At 49.2% G+C, this 21613-nt stretch overlaps 1 long non-coding RNA gene across 1 annotated transcript in view; it reads left to right on the top strand.

The window, feature by feature from the left end:
* Window positions 1–6292: 6292 nt before the first annotated feature.
* The window catches only part of LOC127222143 (uncharacterized), a 74249-nt gene continuing 58928 nt past the window's right edge, over window positions 6293–21613 (top strand). The window contains exon 1 of the long non-coding RNA XR_007834529.1: window positions 6293–6884. This is a non-coding gene — a long non-coding RNA (uncharacterized LOC127222143). The remainder of the gene's footprint in view (window positions 6885–21613) is intronic.

Here is a 21613-nt window from a genome sequence, read left to right as displayed (position 1 = left end):
GTTCTGGTACCTGGAGTGTGGGACTGGAGATGACCCCTTCACAGTGAGCTGGAGTGTGGGTCAGTCTTAGAGGCAGCCAAGAGGCTTGGACTCAATGGTCAACTGGGGACCTAAGTATACACAGCCAATGAGATGCCCTCTGGTGACTCCCAGAAACACTGGGGTGTGTTTTGGGAAAGGAAAGACTGTGTCATCTGAAAATGGGCCTGGATGCTTTGCTCATTGAAGTGTTTGTGCCTTCCTACATTTTCTCTAGCAGGGATCACTGTAGGGCACCAGGGTGTGATGTAAGGGGCCCTGAGGAGTCTGCCTCTGGGTTCAAGTTCCAGCTCTGTTACTCAGCACCCCAACCTGCTCCACATCTGTGTCATGGGGCCAGTTAGTGGCATGTACTTGCTAGGCTTGTCTGAGGGCTCAGAGGATGAGCTCTGGAACCTCTGCTGAGTGGTGTCTGCTTCTCTCAAACCTGTGGGGCCCGGTGTCAGCCTGGAATTATCTTTAGGACGCAGGCCACCCATGACATTTCTGGGGTTTATGAGTCTGGGAGATTACTTCGTTAAGGAGAGGCTTGTCCCGGCTGGGAATGGACAGGCTGCCTGTGCCTGCGTGTGCTCAAGTGACCAAGAGCGATGTTTTATGGGGTCTGTAAAAGCTGCTGACCCTGCTCTGGAAGTAATGAGATGAGCAGGGCCCGGGGATTCCAATAACCTTCAGCTCCAGCTGAGCCCACGGAACCCCTGACCTAGGAGTGCGCTGGGAAGCAGGGCTGGCCAGTGGGGTGCGAGGGGTGGGGAATGGACAGACTCCCCATACCCTAAGGGCAGGATGGCTGGACACTCAATACCAGCTGTAACTAGGCAGAGTGGCGGAACATAGGAGAGCCGTATCAGTGGCCCTGTCCAGGATTAAATGCTTCTTCTAGCCCTAGTCTCACGTCCCCCACCCCATGAAGTCACAATATATGTCCGGTGGAGAATGCTGTAATGCTACAGAGAGTGTGCTCCATAGTGTCCGGTGCCTACCCCTGGTATACCAGTGGAGAGCAGACGATTGGCACCCCAAGTCAGGACCTAGAATACAACTTGGACTCCCTGGTGTCACCTCCTGACTGGACCCTTGGCCCATGTGTGAGGGTTCAGAAACATGGCAGGGGCGTGACTGCCAATTCATAATGGTGGGAATGGTCAGCTATACCCTGCCAATATGGCCTGCCCCTGCCTGGGTAGAGGGCATATGCCTTGGAATTTGTGTGTCTTGGTGTTGGGTTTGAAAGTTTGGTCTTCTAAGCAAGGTTAGCCAGAGAGAGGTGAAGTCATTATTTCATCCACCGATTATACTCATCCATGTGTCTATCCATTCATCCATCTGTCCAGCCATCTGTCCATCCAGGAATCCAGGCACTCCTTCAGCAGACATCTTTAGGCATGGCTTGTAGAAGGACTGGTTCTCAACTCACAGACGATGGAGAAGCTGAGGCTGCGGCAGGGGGTTCAAGCTCTCTCACCCAGGGTGTCACTTAACTTCCAGTCCAGTCTGGAGAGGATTAAATCCCATGAAACCCTGCAGCCCTGCCACAACCCCTCCGCTGCAGGTACCCTGAAGTTTGAGCTAGAAGTACTTAAAGGTGTGGGGAGGTTGGCTCCAGCATCCCCAGAGATCTGCCTTGATCATTCGCACAAGTACAGCTTGCCTGAGTTTTCTGGCTCAGCATCCAGGACTCCAGAAGCACCAGTAATCAGCCATGTTTCCCATCTGACCCCAAGACTGAGTTTCACCTGCTCTTGCGCCTCTCCTCTCCCTCCCTGGGCCCAAAATGGGATGTAGCTTAGAGAGATGGGGGCTCTGGCCTTAATGCCCATGGTGGCAGATGGTCAGGGGTCCTGTGTTCCACTTTCCTCTCTGTAACGTCAAGCTAATGGAAAGGCCCAGGGGACCCCTCCCTCAGACACCCTGCTCCCACAGGTGTCTTAGTACCTTAGTGTTTTGTCACACCAATGACCCCTTCTGAGAAGTGGAGGGCTGACCCTCTGCTTCCCAGGTCTGCTTCCAGGATGACATCACTTCATTCTGCAGAACAGCTCCCAGCAGTCAGCAGGGGCCAGGGCTCCTCCCAAGGAGCTCTTTCCCAGGAGCTTGCCCAGGCTCAAGCTCCTAGAAGGCCCTGAGTAGCAACTGGGAGTGTACTGTTGTTGACTCTATTCTAGAGATGTGTCTTCCATAACTCTTTAAAGGCCTTGTGAGCAGTCAGGTCTTCCCTCCGGGGGGTCTGATGGGAACCTGGGAGCCCTGAGCCCCCTCCTGAAGCCAACAGCCTTTTCCTGGGAGGTTGTAGGGGTGTGTGGGAGGTAGTGGGCAGGGCCAGCTTCAGGCTTTCCTTTTCCCAGGAAGGGTTTCCTGGACATGGACAGCTGGGGGCACCTGACACCATTCATGGGCAAAGAGCCCAGATTTTGGTACTAGGTGGGCAAGTCTTCAAAATCCAGTTCAAACATTTCCTAGCTGTGTGACCAAGGGCAAGTAGTTCAACCTCTCTGTGCCTTAAAATGGAGATAACAGAGCCTGCCCCTGGGGTTTAATACAGATTAAACTTACAAAGTTCTTGGGACAGGGCAGGGTTTGGCACCTCTCAGCTCCCCTCATTTGACATGCTAGAATTTGCCCCTCACTGGTGAGACAGGTGTTTCTACTGAAGTCACCTGCTGGCCAAGGAAGTATGACTCCCAGCACACCTACCCCTCATAGCCTGGAGAGGAGGGCCTCTGAGGTAAAGTGCAGCAGGGTGGGCCACTGGCTGTACCCCAAGACCTGGTGAATCTCAGCCCTACCCGAGGGCCAGCTGGACGAATGCTCCAATTAAAGGTAATTCCCCCTTTCCTACCTTGAAATTCCTATCGATTTCTTCCCTAAATAGAAATCCCCATCGATTCCTTGTCTGTCCAGATTACTATCCTCGGCTGTTGCCTGCAGAACTGCGTGTCTTCCCGCTTCTTTCAAGTCCCATAACTCTTTGCAAGGTGACCCTGCCACCATCTGTACCTCCACAGCTGGGCCGGGAAGAGGGGCCCTCTTTTGCCCCAGGTGGAAATAAAGATGTCACAATGCTTGGGACAGATGCGGGGGGCCTGACTCTCCCTAAAACTTCATAGCTCATTGCTCAGGGGAGAGGTCGAGGACCACAGGGATATCCTTGACTAGAAGCAGGCCCCCATGTGCGGGAAGGGTGGGGTTTAGATGGGTTATCCTGGAGGAGGCCACGCCTACTGAGTCTGGGCTGGTTCCCCAAAGCACTCCAGGATCTCTGGGAGGGGAAGATTTATACCAGGTAAATTGGTGAATGCTGCACATCTGCCCAAGTTGTTCAAAGGGCCTTGCCTCTTGTCCTGTGGCCGCTGCTCTGGCCCTTCCAGAAGCAACAAATGGCTCAGTCATCAGATATAGTCTCTCTTCCCCACACCTCCACCTCTGCCCATGTTCTACTCAACACCTAGCCCCAGCCCCACCCAGTAGCAATTCTTATAGGCACTGTCCATTTTCTTCCCTTCTCTGCTCCCCTGGGCTGGAAAATAGATCAGGTCCCCATCCCATGGAGATTCCTGGCCAGCTGACTTAGTGGCTAGGTAAGCTCAACAAGTCACTGTTTCTGGGGTCTTCAGTCCCCTATCTGGACAGTGCATCTGAACAAACTGTCAAAACCCACCTTCAAGCAGTGAGCTGAAAACTCAGGCTGCCCCACATGGAGAGGGGTACACAGAGAGATAAATGGCCATGTCCAAGGTCACACAGCTGCTAGGTCTTGGCTAGGATATGAAGCTATCCCTGTCCCTTTGAGGTTTGCTGGGACCGTTGACAGCGGCAAAGCCACCATGCTCTATAGTCAGCTTTGTTTCCCTGAGTTGGGGTCTCTCACTGACCCTGGAATTGAGCTGGAGGCCAGAAAACCCCAGAGATCCCATCTCCCTGCTCCCAAGATGCTGGGGTTACAAGTCAATGCAGTTACACTCAGCTTTGGCTCAGGTGGAAGGGATGTGAAGACAGGTCCTCAAGCTTGCCCAGCAAGTGTTTTACTTCCCAAACCATCTCCCTAGCCCACTGACACCCTCTTTTTGTTTTTAAATTAATTTTTCTACACAGGGTTTCTCTATATAGCTTTGTAGACCAGGCTGGCTTTAAACAGAGATCCATCTGCCTCTGCCTCCCCAGTGCTGGGATTAAAGGCGTGTGCCCCCATTACCCAGCTTCAGTTTAGTTTTTTCAAGACTGGGTCTCTCTTTGTAGCCCTGGCTGTCCCAGAATTCACTCTGTAGACCAGGCTGGCCTCGAACTCACAGAGATCCACCTACCTCTGCCTCCTGAGTGCTGGGATTGAAGGCATGAGCCACCACTGGCAGGCTTGACACTCTCACATAGCTTAAGATGATCTTCAACTTACTATTTAGCAGATGATGATCTTGAATTCCTGATCCCCCTGCCTCTACCCCCCAAATGTCTTAATGCCTTCTTCAGAGCTCCCACTTGGGGAGCACTGAGGACGCCCTCCAGAGCTCTTCTGTATCTTTTCACACCCCCAAGAGATATATCAGTAGTGCAGCCTCTGACTCGACTGATTGGCATGGTGAGGAGCTCTGACACTGGGTGTCCATTTCCTTGGGCAGCTTCTCCGCAGTTTCTCCAGAGCTACAACGTTATCCTCTCTGTACCCTCCATCGCATTGCTCTGTCTGATGTGCTGACATATTTGTGCAGTGTAAAACCTGATTATTTCCTTATTAGTTACTCACCATGCTTAATCCATTCTTCCCATTGATCCTGCTCCACACGGAGGGATAATCCTGCCCCTACCACTCCATCAGCCACTTTGATATGGTGGGGAACCCAGTAGATCAAAATGGCATGGCCTGTGGGGGATCTGGGTAGCCAAGCACTGATTGGCTGGATTTGCTTAAAGTTCATTTGGATATCTGATTGCAGTGGGTCAGGAGTGAGGGTTAGGTGTTTGTCACCTCGTCTCAGTTAGGGTCTTCTGTGAGGAAGGAACTTCCTTTGAGAAAAAGCCTTCATCACACTGGCTTATGGTCAAGTCTGAAGTAGCTTCTCAGTTAGTGATGGATGGGGGAGGGAGGGCCCAGCCCACGGTGAGTGGTGCCATCCCTGGGTTGGTGGTCCTGAATTCTGCAAGAAAGTAAGCCTGTAAGCGGCACCCCTCCGTGGCTTCTGCTTCAGCGATTCCTGCCTTGAGTTTCTGCTCAGACTTCCTTTCATGGTAGACTGTCAACTGTGAGATGAAAGAAACCCTTTCTCCCAGGTTGCTTTTGGTCGTGGTGTTAATCGCAGCAACAGAAAGCAAATAAGGACATCATGTGGTACAAAGGCTGGTACCTCTGGGCCTGCTCTGTGGACATCAGTGTTTCCTTTATTCTTGGCCCATCTGCCAGAGGCAAAGCAACTGTCATCCTTTCAAGTAACTGACCAAGCCCTGTCCCGACTCAGTGTACTTCCCCAACAAAAGGCACTTGAGGCTCTGTGATGGTTGGCTCTTGTATACTCATTTGTGGTGCCCAGACTTCATGTGAGCCTTCGAGGCTGTGTCAGAGGACACATGGGGCCATACTGACATCCCTGTGCTCATGGGGGGGGGGTCTCATCCTAGAGAAAGAAGAGAACAATGAAATGCCTGGACCTGGTTCTGGTGGCGGCCACAGCTGTGAAGAAAAGTTTGTGTGTGAGTAAGTGAGTGAGTGGATTCTCGAGGAGCCCTTCTGGATTGGGAAGCCAGAGCTGAGCTGCCAATGGTCCTAACCGAGCATTCTGAGAGGAGGGAGGGGGAAGTGTGAGGACCCTGGGCAGGTGTGAGCGTGTGATTGAGGATATTGGCTGCTCTCTGGAATTGGGCCCAAGGGACTTCCTTTGCTCCCTCAGCCTCCTCTTCCTCCTCTCTCCTGGGACCAGCATCCTCAAGCAGCCTGGAGAACTGAGCCATGCTCTGGTCAGGGCACCTTCTCCCAGCTCATAAACCTGAGCTATAACGGACAGCCCCATTTATGGAGCAGCGGAAAGGTGTGGGTCTTCGAACAAAGCAGCTTGTTACACTTAGGCCCCAATAAAAAAGCTTCTAAGAGCCTAATTAACAGTTTAGGTACATATAAAAACATAATGAGAAAAACAATCTGTTTGCAAAAAAGGAACGAAAGAAAAAGAAAAAAATATGAAAAGGCCAAGTTGGCAGAGCCTGGCCTGCTGCTGGGCATGTGGTGTCGGCACAGCTCGAGTGGCCGGGAGGGCTGGCCTAATGGCCTCCTCGCATGCCGACATTCCACCTCTGTATGTCTGAGCAATTTTCAACTTGGCAGGAAGGGAGCTGCGCAGAAATTTGCGTAAGCCTTGATAAATATTTTATGCAAATTAAAATTGAATTCTTTGCTTAGTTTAAGCAATTTCCCTGTAAGGAGTGTGTCGAGGAGGGAGATTACAACATTTGCCTGGTTTGTTTATAATTTAATTTTTTTTTTATGTTGCGGCTGGCAGAGGAGGAGATGGTAACACCTGTGAGTGTTTATAACGTCCCATCTCCTTCACAGCTGCTCCTATTCAAAACACCTCGCCGGCGTAATAATTTCATAAAATTTCATGATTTACCATCTGCTCGTGCCGGTTTGGGCTTCGGCAATAAGCTCGTGCGTGGCGCCCGGCCCAGAAAGGTACAATAACTGTATATTTTAACTTAATGGTTTTTTGGGGGGCATGCAAATTTCTGTGAGCAGATTGTGTTGAGGCCTGGGCTTGGAGCGGCCTCCCTGAGCCCCAGAAGCCCCCCGGAGCACCCCCCGGCTCAGTGAAGGTTGCCCGTGTCGAAATCGAGATATCAAACACCAAGTGCCGAAAGACAGGGTAGGAGGTACAAGGAGATTATTTTCCTTTTAGCATTTGATGTCTGTGCATTTGGGTAATTAAAATGATTACTACAACAATTAAAGCAAGTAATTAGAAACTAATTACACCAGCATTTTTTGTGATTACAGGAGCAGATGAAAATAGTGTTCAAAATTAAATTCATTGCATATTCATGGGAATGAAATTAAATACTGCTGGGTGGATGAGATAATCGGAGGAGAGGAGAGGAGAGGCATTCTGGGGATTCGGAGAACAGACTGCGGTTAATACTCCAAACAGACATTTGGTTAAATCAGTGATAATCTTTTAATGGCTTTAAAAGGGGCTAATATTTGGAAAGCAGTCAAAATTGCTGAGAGTTTGTGTTTTTCACTCACTCTGTGATAATACATACCAGCTGTAGCACAATGGAAAACATTTAATCATTAGCCACTCAAATGGAGGCACAGGAGCCAGCGTCTCCCCGCCTCTCCTGGTGTCTCATGCACGACAATAAATTAAATTAAAGAATCTTAGCAGCTCTTTCTTCCCCCGCCCCCTCCCCCCTCTCCTCTTTCCCTGGCTATTGACTACTTCCCAGCCACTGCCTTGCCACGACCATTTAATGAGATCCCGTAGATTAAATAGATTTTCTGTTTAACTCCACACTGGTGAGATAGCATGTCAGCGATGGAATGGCTATTAACATTTAAATATTTCACAGAACAAAAAAAAATCAGAATATGAATTTTTCATTGTTGCGACGCTCAATGGAGACGCTCCCTCCCTTTCTCTCTCTCTCCCCCTCCCTCCCTCTCTCTCGGCTCTCTCTTTCTCTCTCTCTTTCTCTGCTAGACCTAATGAAACTAAAGTAATTAGAAAGATACAAGAAGAGGGCTTTCACCAGAGTGCAATTAAATTGAGCAGGGAGCCGTTATTTATATAGGCTGGCCACTGCGTAGCCACGGCTATTTTCTCAGCCTGCTTGAGTCATAGATTATTACAAGAGATTAATAATGTAAATTTCACTGACTCGGCTGCTCTCCGAGCCTTGGCCTTCAGAAATTGATGGGCACGTCATCCATCACCTCCTCTGGTCCAGGCCTGTCCCTCTGCAGAGCTCACTAGCCCCTGCACCCCACCTTGAAGCTCACCTGCTCAGTGTCCTGTTATGGCTTTGATCCCTAGCCCCCACCCTGTTTTTTTGTTTTATTTTGTTTTGGTTTTGGTTTCTATTTCTTTGTAGGTTTTTCCTTCTGTTTATTTCCTTGAGCACTAACCCTGTTTAATTTCTGGCTGATTTTTTAGAGTCACAACACTATGACCCTCCGGTAGTCTGAGAAGGGGTCGATTTGCCTCTTACAAACCCATCAGACAGTGGGTGGATTAAAGGCACAATTTGCCCACTGTCTCTTCTCCCCCGATTCTCCCTCTGGGGCCACTTTCTGTGCATCTGGCTGGCTGGCCATCCATGCATCCATCCTCTCCATTTCTCTTGGTGCACCTCTGTTTCCCATTGCCTTTCCAGCCACAGGAGGGAGGGAGGAGCTGAAGCTGGGGTGCTGTCTGTGGTTTCCTAGTGGTGTGACCTTGGCTTGGAGCCTTCTGACCCTCATCCACTAAGGAGAGGTAATAAATCAGAGATTACAAACTCTATGGAGGGCTAGGTTCTCGGAGGAGCATACTGATGAAAACGTGTACCCATCCTCCCTCACCTCTCCCACAGTGCTTGCTCAGAGTGCTCCCTCCCTCCCATCATTGGTCCCAACCTCAGAGCATCTTGTCAGCTGGTTGTGTTGTGAGGAGGAGACTGGGGGGGGGGGATCAGCTAGAGCCTGAAGTGAGTTGTGGTGAGGTCAGGGAGGAGGAGGTCTCCATGGCAGGTCTCTGGTGTGTCTCACACCTACCTGCCCAGTCTGGGAGTGACCTCACTTTCATGGCTGGGGGAAATGCTCAAAATGTGCCCTTCTGCAGAGCCAAGAGGGCTGGCTTTCAAAACAATTAGCACTAGCGTCTGCCTGAGCACCCATGCTGGTTTTGTATAATTAAAGCAAGGCTCCAGAATCCCACTGGACACTCTTTAAAAACGACTCATTTTCAGCATTATTTACAACAATGGGATGGAGCAAGGGAGGCTCCTGGACCCCTTCAGCTACCCCCAGGAGAGGCCTCGAGCCGCCATTGCTGCCTTTGGCCTTTGCTATCTTCCTAGTAGTGGACCCAAAGCCCAGGGTGGGCCTGAGGGCACTTGTGCAGGGTCTCAGCTCACTGTGGTCCTTTCTTACTGGCTCTTACTGGCTCAACCCAGAGAGTTATAGAGGTGGACTTGGGTGGAGGTGGGAACAGGGGTGAGAGATCATGGGTCCCCTTGAATTCTCGGAGCTAAAATTAAAACTGTAAAGATGTATTTTATTTTATATGTATGGGAGTTTTGCCTGTATGTATATCAGTGCACCATGTGTGTGTGTGGTACCTTCAGAGATCAGAAAAGGACATTGGATCCCTTGGAACTGGATGGGGTGATCCACCATGCTGGTTCTGGGAACTGAACCCAAGTCCTCTGCTAGAGTAGTAAGTGCTATTAACCACTGAACCATTTCAAGGGAGAGTGAAATTATTATTTTTAAAAAATGTTTTGTTCATTTAAGTATATGGGTTCTGTCGATTGAATTTGGTCATGAGACCTGATGGCAAGGTGCTTTTACCTAAATGGTTAGCCATCTTGCCAGCCCTGGCACTTTTAAATAAAGCCTAGGTAATAATCAGAGAAAAGGTGACAGCAGTTCTCGAAGAAAACAATGTATTGGAAATAATAATTCTGAGGGAGTCATGGCATTAATCTTCAGCTGTGGAAATGGGGAGTGGGCAAGGCAGGTGGGTGTTGACATCTAGTCTGCCCTGTGTCACCCTAACTCATGTACTCATGCAACTGCAGCAAGGAGGTGTATTCTTTGTCAGCTGTGTATGTTGGAAGCCCACAAGAACACACACATGAAGGTTATCTGGGTATGGACACAGACACACATGTGCTTGAACTATGTTTGAACACATACATGAGTGAGCAAGTCACACATCCAAGTATGAGATTGTGTATGCACATACAGGTGCAAGATGGGTATTGCAGACACTACTGCCTGGTGAAGCAATGGGGGTCATATCCTGGCTCTCTGGGGGCAATTATTGGGGACAGTAGACCTGCTATGTATGCCTTTCAAGACACTTAGTCAAACCATAGCATGGTCACCATTTTTTGTGCCAGCCCATACAAAACCTCCCCTACCTCATCTACTTTCAGTATACCAGGAGTAGTGATGGCTGTCTGGGGAAAGCCAGGTAGGGTCTTGCAGTCGGCTGCACCAGACACCATGTGGGACTCTGGGGTCACAGCTGTACTGAGAACCTCAGGGAGAGCTGCTATCATAAAAAGAGACATGGTTGACTGACCTGGGGACCGAGAGGTTCACAGCATGTCACAGGAACTTAGGTCTCCTCCATCCCAGGAGGCTGACATGTTATGAACCAAGAGAAGAGAACATCATGGAATCAGAGCTCTGGGAGGAGAGGTTAGATGGGGGTGGTCCTGCACTCAGACCAACCCCTGCACTTGGCCCCCATGTTATAGATGAGCTGACAGAGGCCTGGGTTACTGTGACCATTTGGATATGTATGGACAGCCGATCTTTGTTTCCACTCACATCACAGATAGAAGGTATTTTCCCCAGTCTGTGATGCTGACCATGGCCAGTTAGTGGAACTGACCTGAGGGGTGATGCTCACTATGCTATATGGTTCTCTTAGGCTTGGTGGGAAGCTGCCTTGGGCAGCCATTTATTGAAAAATGATAAAAGACCACGAAGCTGCCTTGACCCTGACCCTCAGCCTGAAGCAAAACTTTGCCTAGACTAACAAAATACAGTTAACTTGTAGTCCTATGTGCATGACAACTTATTTACTATCAGTCACCAAGTAATTTCAGGTTGGTTTGTTACACAGCATTGTAGGCTGTAGCTGACAAATACAATTTATTGCTAAGAGTGGCCAAGTTGAGATTTAAAAATGATGTGGTTCTATCCAGAGCCTGTGAACAGAACTGTGTGCGTGTGGTATAAGTGTAGCAAGTTAGAAAGCATGGGGGAAGTGTCTGGCACAGAACCAGGTCCTTTACCAACATATACAACCATTGCTGTCACCTCTGTAGTCACCTCTAAAGGGCAAAGGAAAGCCCAATACAGCCCCAAGATGTGACAGGAAGGTCCCAGGTACCTCTCCACGGCCACAGAGCTGCTGTGAGCTGCTGCCACTCCCTTAGACATCCTTACTGCAGCTGAAATCAAGAGGCTCTTGGCTCATGGCCAAGCCCCAGCCCTCCACAGGCTGCCTCAGATTCTCATCTTTAAGAGGGGAAAGGAAGCTGAAGGAAACTGTTGTAGATGCTGATCCTGGGGTGGGGGGGCAGGTAACTACCAGCCCTCAAGTACAAGCACAGCTATGTGCATCTCCAGGACACAGGTTCTCAGAGGCCAAGCCAAATGTCCTCTTGAGAACTTTGGGAGGACAGGAGCCTGGAGGGGTTCATTGTGTGGTCAAGCGGACCAGCTCTACTGTAACACGAGGTGAGCCTTTATTCAATACCCTCTTTCTGGCTATTCCCTCCATACATGTCATTCTTAACCACAGTGAGAGTGACTTATGCTTTGTAGACGGGATGAAGACAAAGAGAGGAAGGAAACATTCCCTGGGCTCTGTGGCTACCAGGTACCAAGAACACATGGCTCATTTAATCCTCACCAAACTTCCTCTGCAAGAACAATTAACCCCATTTTGCAGATTAGGAAACTGAGGCTCAGAGAGGAAGCCCAGGTTTGCCTGGCTCTGAAATCCGATTCCTCCCCAAGTCCCTTTCCCTTCTGGACCTCCAGACCCTGTGGCCCGAGGCAAGACTCACCACCACCCTTAATTGTAATTCAACTACTTGTGATATTTTGGTACCAATTAATATTGATTTTACAATTGGTTTACGGAGATGTTGTTTTATTACTAATATATTTAATGCGCAAATCAATGAGAACACTTGCCTGGCCCTCTCCCTGGAAGGTAATAAAATCAGATATCTCAGGGGTGAAACACTACCCGATTCGTGAAAGGCAAAGCAGATGTTTAATGTAATAGTTAAAGACTCTCTGGGTGGTCCATGAAGCTGCAGCTTCCCCAGCCCATTTTCCTTGCTGCCAGCACAGGCTTCGTTCCCAAGCCCCAGGGATAAGCAGGGGTGCAGGGGCCAGGACCTGGGGACAGGGGATAAAGACAAGACACACTTGGCTGCTCACCCTGCTGCCTCCCTCCTCTTACCTTCATGGCTCTGCCTCCCCCTCCTTCCCATTTCTTCATTTCTTCCCTTCTGTTACTCTGTTCTGTTCATTCATTATTCCTCACCTAATTTTTACGTCTTCCATTCCATCCAACTGTTTTTTCTCAACCCCAGATGTGTTTCTCTACTCGTTTGTTCTTCTGTTGCTAATGTTGGTGTTTTCTGTGGGGTTCTTTTGAGACAAGGTTTTGCTATGTAGCCAAGGCTGGTCTCACACCTACACTCCTCCTGCCTTCTGAATGCTGAGTTACCAGTGCGGCCATTGACCACTATGCTTTCTAATATGCTCAATCTTCCTTCATTGGCTCATTCAATTATTTGTGTGTCCTTTTGTCTCTTCACTTCATCCATCCATCCATCCATCCACCCACCCACCCATCCATTCATCATCTGTCCACCTATCCAAATGTTCAGTCATTTGGTCATTCATCCTTGTATCCAAGTATTCGTTCATTCATTCCTTTCATCCATTCATTTGTCTTTGATTTATTGATCTTTCCTCTATCATTGTCCATCCATCCATGCATCCATCCACCAGACCCTTGTCTGGCTAGGTGCTGAGGTTGGAGATGGAACTCTGGATCAGACGCATGGTTGCAGTTCCCTCTGGGGTCCCCATCACACAAGGGAGAAAGTGCCCTTTTTCCCAATGGTGACTTGTCCCCCTTATGTCGATCTTCAAGGCCGGAGTTGAGGAACCTCTGTGGTACCTGGTCCCTTGGGGTTTTCCAGAGTCCTTTCTTTCCTGGTGGACACTGGGACTGAGGCATCTGGGGTCTGAGACCAGCTAGGGACTCTGCAGGTCCAGTCAGTGCTGGTCTCTTGAGACCTCTAGCTTCCAACGTGGGCACCCCAAAATCTGGCTGTGAGGTCCACTCCACTCTTGTCCTAGACTGGGGTCTCAGAAGCCCAACTCTAGTGTCCCAGTTCTTGGCAGGAAAACATTACTGTCCGCATTGGGAAAGGAGGCACGAAGAGGGAAAGTCTTGTTCAAGGGCACATGGCTTTTAGTCATTAGACCCGCAGCCAGACCCACAGGTCTGAGCAATCCCAAATCTTGGAGAACAGACCTCAGAGCTAAGAGACAGAATTGAAATCCTCGTGCCCCTCAGAACAACTTCAGAGCCTCTGGCAAGGGACTTACCCATCCTCTGTCTTGGCACCTTGTTTATCAGTGTGGCTGTAGCTATGGCAGTCAACTTGGGCTTTTGTAGTCCCTAGCATGGAGTAAGGGAGGAGGTCTGCCTCCACACTGGAGGTTTACAATGAGCTGTCCTTCTGGGGGCTCTGGTTGGGAGTCCTAATGGTGCAGGGCACTAGGTCAAGCTGGGGTCAAGGGAGTCAAGTCAAGTGTGGGCTCTCCAGGACAGTCTCTCCCCTCCTGGCCCCCTCCAAGGCTCTGTTGGTGAGCAGACAGAGGCAGGTGGGCAGGAGCCTAGCTCTCTGCTGTGATTTATACAGGAACTCGTAATGGCACCACTGGCAGTAAATAATCAGATATGAAATTTTGCCATTTAATTAACAAAAAAAAAATGATCAAGGGCTGTGCAAAGAAGGGAGCCTGGCCACCCCCACATCAGCTGCCATTGTGGGCACAGAGTGCATCATTACTGAATCAGTACTCATTTACCTTGTGGGTGTGACTCTCATTGTCTCTGCTTCATAGACAGGCAAGCTGCGGTCCAGAGAGGTCCAGAGACAGCCTGGAGTTCCCCAAGAACCACTCAGTAACCTGGGGCAGGCAGGATCCTCTGGACTTAGTCCTTCTGCTCAGCTCATGCACCCCTCCCCAAATGCCCCTTGGGCTGCTATGGTTGTGAAGCCACTGGGAGGGATCTTCAGATAAGGGTTGTTTGGGGCAGTGGGTGGCATATGGAACCTCTCCTCGCTCCTCCTTCAATGGCAAGACCTTTGTATTCAGAGAACACATATTACTCCTTGCCTCACCCCTCTGGAGAGACACTAGGTTCTCAGGCTTGTGAACGATTGGGAGTGTCCAGTTCTGGGGAAACAGGGGTGAGGAGCCCAGCAATGGGTGACTTCTTCCCTTCTCGTCTTTATTTTCCCATACTTACCCACACTGCCTACCTGTTATTCTGTAAAATGGGTACATACATAGAAGCAGGAACAAGAGCAAGGGGAGGGAGAGCTGGAGAGACCTGTCCCAGAATCCTCAGCTGTGTTTTCTTTTTTCTTTTGGGGGTTGGGTTTTGGCTAATCTCACTGCATAGTGTATTTTATTTGCAAGTTTTAATTATAGGAAAGATTTTTGGGTGTCTTCCTTTTTCTGCCTTTGCAGTGCTGGAAATGGGACCTAGAGACTCTCTAGTCTCATATAAAATCTATACTGTATGCTGTATGCTAGGCACCGTTGAGTCACCTCCCGCCCCCAAGGGGTCTTGCTCTTAGTTTAAGAGATGTTGTGTTCCAGACATGCCTGTCAGAGAGGGTCAGGGAAAACATGTGTCCTCAACAGGCATACACTGAGGCAGAATCCGGGACTTCAGGGCTTTGCCTCATTTGGTGGGAGGGGATGTGAGCTCAGAGGAGGGACTCTGGGCCGAGCTGCCCTGGTCCACAGTAGGGCATGGGTTTGGGGCACAGTGCAGGAAGTATAAACATACTGACTCACATGTATGAGTATTCACAGAGGCCTTGACCTTCATGACCTTGGAATATTCCCTCCCATCTCCTGTGGTACCTTCTTAGGGCCATGGGAGCCCATGCACATCTGTTCAAGGGTACACATGAAGCAACCCCAGATGTGAGCTTCTGTGATGGTGATTGGTGACATAGCTTAGCACTAAGCATTACCACAAACTCCTTTGTTGTAAAATTCAGACATCTCTATCCCACATTTCCACAAAGGTACCTGACACATTTTGGCACATATTATTTCTCTTCCATTAAATGTATACGTATTGATTTCTCCTCCCACTCCCTCTTGCCCCCCCCAAAGAAATCCAGAAGGAAAAACACCAACATGTCTGCAGTGATCTTTTCCCAGGGTAAATAGAATTGGGAGATGGTTCTTCTCAGTGATTTTCTGTGGGTGTTTTTTTTTTTTTTTTTTTTTTTTTTTTTTTGTATCTTTAGTGGAAGGAGCTGTTGAAAAGGGAAACTAGAAACAACAGGAGCTGCAGTGAACAGTGGCCCACCCGCCTGTAGGATTTCCTGCTGTTCACTTCCAATGGAATGCTTTGTTTCCCAGGGTGACAGCAGTCCAGAGAGATGGAGTCACTCTGGAGACCCAGACCTGGGGTTTGGGGTTCTCTCTTGTGCAACTCGCCTTGGGTGTATCTGAGGGGTGTCCACAGCTGGGCTATGGCCCCAGGGCCCTCCGGACACTTCCTTAAAATGGCAGGAGAATCCTCCCAACAAGTCACCAGGTCTTGAGTTCCCCAAACCTCAAAAATACCCCAGTTTCTTCACTCCCACCCCAGCGCCTGGCCTGCCATTTCCAGCCCCCTGGCCCGTTGGCTTATAGAACATGGAGACAATAGAAGCCGCGTGTAACCGCTGTTTACAGAAAAAAATGGTACAAGATTTATTTATTGGAAAGTGACTGAGGAATATGAATTCTACACTCCATTTAAAATGCTTTTTATTTCTCTCAGCCTTGGGGCTCAGAGTACATCTAATTTCACCCACAGCTATAATTCTCTACCAAACAGTTCCTGCTGTTCCTCTGGGGTCCCCAGGAACTGAGTTAGTTTATGTGTGCTACTGAGGAGGCTCAGACATGGGCAGCAGCGGCTATGTGCCAGCGTGGGGGAGGGGCTCCTGCCCCCACTGCCCCTGCACAGATATTCTGCACATGTGTGCACAGTGGGCCAGCACCCCAGCAAAGCAAGGCCTTTGGGGATCCAAGGTGCCCAAGCCATGGCACCTTTTGATGACATGGACTCCAGCAGGCGAGTGGACCATATCTCACACTGGACATGTTGATTGCTAAAACCTCAGCGCTAACAAACAATTAGTTTGTTAGTGTATTTATCCTGTGAACATTGGAGTCCGTGATTACAGATCCAATAGTGGAATTGCAGCAGTGTTTAGAGATAAATCTGTGCTGAGTCTGGAGGTGTCCGCGACGGGTGGAGGTGGGAGACCTCCGCAGGGAATGGCAGACATTGCCTGCCGTTCCATTCCATCCATCTGATTTTTTTTCTCCTGGCAGACGGTTGGCCTGTGTACCTGCCAGTCTGCTTGCCTGTCTAGAAGCATCTCTCTGTTTGACTTTTTGTGAACTCAGTTCTTCCCTGTATTTCAGGTCCTGGAGTCACAGAAAATACCAGAAGATGCTGAGTGCCCAAGTAATTCCAGTGTTTTTTAGATAAGACAGCCCACTTTCATCCTTGAGCATGGATGGAGAAAATATTGTAGACGTTTCCAAAAAAGAAAAAAAAAAAAGGAAACTAGCTTTGTCCAATGGTCATTGAGGCTCCTGTTGGTCCTGACCTGCAGCCACACTTTCTGTATTGGTTGTTTGTCTTATTGTGGCAACAAAATACATCTAAAACACACTTCATGGCAGGCGAGGCACAGCGACAGGAATGTGAGACAGCGTCTCGCATCACATCCACAGTCAGGAGGCAGAGGGCCATGAATGCCAGAGTTTAGCCTACTTCCCCCTTTTTATGCCGTCAGGGTTCCTGCCCATGACATGGTGTTGCCCACATTTAGGGTGGGTCTTCTCACCTCAATAGACCTCATTGGGAAATGGCCTCACAGCCATGCCCAAAGGCTCAGTATTTAACCATCACACTCTTGTGTCATCAGTGTTTTGGGTATTTTTCCCTTAGGACCCTCCCTTAGTCACCACTGACTCCCCACCAGGCTGTATGCATTCAATGCTTGAGCTCCTTCAACCACTCAGTCAAACCAGCTGCCTACCTATGGGCTATGTCAGTCAGTTCTCTCTGGCCCTCAGACATTCTGGACTTCCTTTCTATGGTGACTGGACCCTTGGTATGCTGTTCTGGGGCCAAGCTTCTGCCTCCCTGGCTTTGTCTCTCCCAGCATCTCCCAGGCTCCTCCTCAGCTGTCTTCTTAAAGGTCCATGAACTGTTTCTCCATCCTCCTCGCCTGTGGGTGTCCTCCATCTGTCCAGGGAGCTTGTCTGATATTGCACCTCCCTCCTCACTGATCTTCCTATGCCTCTGCTTTCAGCCTAGAGTGCTCTGTGGTCCTGGGGTTCTGGGATCTCCTTCCCTCTGTGCCCCTGAGCCCAGGGCCTAGCAGCCCCATCAACAGAAACCTGGGAGGGGTCAGGCCAGGGGTGGCAGGCCGGCATGGCTTTCCTCTTAGACACTCCAGGAATTGAATCTTCTGTTTCTGATCTGCATGGGCCAGGTCACCAACCTGACAGTATGTCTGCAGCAGCATCCAACTGACCTCAAAGTTGCAAGTGACTTTCCATAAATAGCCACAAGAAAGTGACTTTCCATAAATAGCCCCAAGAGAGTAACTTTCCAGTTAGAGCAGGGCCCTGGCTGAGGCCCCCACTCACTCCAGCAATAGGCACTTTACCTGGTGCTCTTGTGTAATAGTCTTTTCTTCTTTAGGAGTTTTGATACTGGGTGTCACATAACTCAGGTTAGCCTCAAATTCACTATACAACCAATGATGGCCTTGAAACACCTGCTCTCCTGCTTCTGCCTCTCAAGTGCTATATGACAGGTGTGTCACCACAACTCTTTTACATAATTTTCACAAGAACTAGGTAAAGTGAGTGATGTCTGTGCCTCATATACCAAAGACATGGGAAATGAGACTCTGGGATTAGGGACATGCCTGAGGTCACAGGATCCTCAGTGGTGCAATTAGCATTTCAGAGCAGGTCTGTGTGACTCTTAGGCACTGCCCCTGCTACTGTCCATGAGACTTACAGGGTCACAGGGCCCTGAGCTAGCCTAGTAGCTGGCCCTCTGGTGGCTCAGGACCTGTAGACATGCTTGCCTAAGTGGCAGCCTGGGCTCTCAAGGCTCTGTGGGGTTCCCTAAGTTGTTGAAGGACATCAGGGCTCTGACTAGTGTTCACCGTCTTTTCAACCAGTCCTTCCTTCCTTCCTCCTCCCACCTCTTTCTTTCTTCCTCTTCATCCTTCTCTTTTGTAAGACTGTGACTCATGCCATTAAATCGATATCTTTATGGGCACAGGGCAGTGTTTCTTAGTATATCAACCAGACGTGCAACCAGCACCACTGTCTATACTCGTTCCCCTAAGCAGACCCCCAAACCTACAAAGGCCCCCTCCTCAGCCCCCGGAAGCTACTCATCTGCTTCCTGGCCCTCCTGACTTGTCTTCCTGGGTGTGTCATGCGACTGTGGCCATGCTACACGTGGTCTTTTGTGTCTGAACATTCACTGGCTTAGGGTTTCTCAGGTTTATCCACATCAGGCATAACTTCCCTGTCCCTTCCTCCTTCAACTGTGCCTGCCACTGTGCAGACAGACCTGCTTTGGTCACCTGCGCCTGGGTCAATGGTCTCTGTACTGTTTCCACCGTTGGCTACTTTGATCCACACTACTGAGTTCCTAGAGGAAGCCAGTATGGAAGATATCACACACCTATTTTGTCATTGGGAATACACGCCTCGATGGAATTAAGACATTGCCAATGTGGGGCAGATTTAGAGTTGAACTCCAGAAACACTATTATTTCATTCCCCAAATCCTGGCTCTACTTAGCCTTGTAAAATTTATGGGACAAAGGAAGGCAGAAAGAGGAGGGCAACAGGATCCTGCAATATTCTAGAAATTCTAGATCTGTTGTCTTGTTAGCTACTTGGCTGCCCCCAAGAGGAGGGGTGCATTTCTGGGTTCAGACCCCTTTGGTGGTTTGGGGATGCTGGATTTGAGATATGGAGGCCTTCTCTGATGTACAGGTAGGCAATTTGAGGACCAGAAGGACAAATGGCAGGCCCAAGTCAGAGAACTAGAACTTGAATTCAGGTCTGTTTATATGAGAAGCCGTGTGTGTGTGTGTGTGTGTGTGTGTGTGTGTGTGTGGTGTGAGTGTATGTGTGTGTGTGTGGTGTGAATGCATGTGTGGTGTATGTGTGAGAGAGTGTGTGTGTGTTTTGTGAATACATGTGTGGTGTATGTGGAGTGTGTGTATGGTGTGTGTGTGAGTGTGTGTGTGTGTGTGGTATGAGTGTATGTGTGTGTGTGGTGTGAATGCATGTGTGGTGTGTGTGTGAGAGAGTGTGTGTGTGTTGTGTGAATGCATGTGTGGTGTATGTGGAGTGTGTGTATGGTGTGTGTATGAGTGTGTGTGTGTGTGTGTGCTGTGAGTGTATGTGTGTGTGTGGTGTGAATCCATGTGTGGTATATGTGTAAGTATATGTGTGAGTGTATGTGTGTGTTCTGAGTGTACATGTGTGTGTGGTGTGAATGCATGCATGGTGTATGTTTGAGTGTGTGTGTGGTGTGTGTGAGTGTGTGTGGTGTGAGTGTATGTGTGGTCTGTGTTTGTGAGTGTGTGTGGTGGTGTGCATCTGTGTGTATATCTGCACGTGAGAATGTCTCTGTGTATGTGTGTGCATGCATGCATGTTCTAGATGTCTGTGGAAGGCATGACTGAGAGGGAGTGCTGTGTGCACAGCTGGCTAAGGGGCTTTTAAGCTGAGGTGTTAGCATGGGAGGAGGCAGCACCAGACAACCCAATTTTGTTCAGTCTTATCCCTAACACCACATAAAACCAAGCATGGCAGCTCAAGCATGCAATCACAGACTTAGAGAAACAGAAGCAGAAGTTGGGTATCATCATGGCAACACAGCAAGTTTAAAGCCAGCCTGGACTACAGGAGACTTTATCTCAATAAGAGGGAAACTGGCATGGGGACTTTGCCCATTGAGTGTCAGTTACGCCAGTGAGCACAGAGGTGCAGGCAGTCTCTGTCTCTGGAGATGGGAGCAGAGCTTCATTGGAGGCCTGGGCTGGGGGTCAGCAGGGAGCAAACAGCTCAGAAGCTTGTGTGAAATCCAACTGTGTCCCATGCTCTGCCTACCTGTTTGTCACCAGCCTCTGATACATTTGTGCACCAGGATGAAGGCACTGCTGTCACCTAGTCCTCTATAGTTTCCAATCATGTGCCAATCCCTGTCCTGGCTCTTCGTAATCATCCACTCATTTAATCCTTACATCGCCCCCCAAGATAGGTTAGGTTTTATTATTCCATTTTACAGCTGAAGATATTGTGGCCTAGAGAGATTAATTACATGTACAAAGGCTCACATTGAATAAATTAATGGACTTAGATGTGGATAAAAGCTGTCTATATCTCAAACCCATGCCTTTGGTGAGTGCTAGATTTTATTGTCTCTACATGGCTGTGCTGTCTGGAGCTGGGACAATTGATGAGCAGAGCCCTGTGGGGTCTGAGGAAGACAGTCATGGGGACAGACACAGCTAACATGGCCCAGGAGGAACCTTGGATCCTTTCCTCCTCAGTCATGTTTGACAAAGCATTGTCTGGCATAAATGGCCTGTTTAGTTGTATTTCTTTTCTGTCAATCTTTGGGATTCCTGAGGGCAAGGACCTTGCTCGGCTGACCTTGCATGCCTCACTCATAGCTAGTGCTGGGCTTGTAGTAGGGAGCTATCAGCTGCAGCGTGTTACTGGCATTCTGTTTTGAGCACATGCCTGGACTCCTATTCTCTTCCTTCTTCCAGGTTAGAGCCTGGGTCTAGGAAGAATAGATTGTGACCTACAGTGTGTATCCAGATCCCAAGTCTGGGGTGATTTCAGAATCTTTATCTTTCACTTTTCTCAGTCCAAAGCACTGTCCCCGAGTTGCCTCTTCCAAACCTGCCCCCACCTTGGAAACTATCTGAAAATCCCTCTGCAGATGCCCATGAGGAGACAACTCAGTAGTTTGCAGGAGTGATTCCGATGAATGTGGTGAATGGACACAGCAGCCCTAGCTGTAGAGGCTGGCTATCTTAGTCACTGTTCTACCTCTGTCAAGAGACTCCAGGGACAAGGCAACTCTTATAAAAGAGAGCATTTAATTGGGTGGCTTACAGTTCCAGAGGCAAGTCCATTATCATTATGGCAGGGAACATGGTGGCTGTCAGGCAGGTATGGTGCTGAAATATCTGAGAGCTACATTCTGATCCATATGCAGCAGGTAAAGGGGGCGGGGGAGAGGGAGACGAGATGGGTGTGGACTGTGAGACCTCCAAGCTTATCCCTAGTGACACACTTTCTCCAGCAAGGCCACACCTCCTAATACTTCTCAAACAGTGCCACTTCCTGGTGGCTAAGCATTCAAATATATGAGCCCATGAGGACCATTCTTATTCAAATGGCCACAATGACCCATACTTGCTGTTCCACACTGAAAGTAACTGGATCTGAAGACCTTCAACCTCC

Source organism: Phodopus roborovskii, unplaced genomic scaffold, assembly GCF_943737965.1.
Source record: "Phodopus roborovskii unplaced genomic scaffold, PHOROB, whole genome shotgun sequence".
NCBI classification, from domain to species: domain Eukaryota; kingdom Metazoa; phylum Chordata; class Mammalia; order Rodentia; family Cricetidae; genus Phodopus; species Phodopus roborovskii.
Note: the sequence above shows the minus strand (reverse complement) of the source record. Positions and strands in the feature narration are given on the sequence as shown.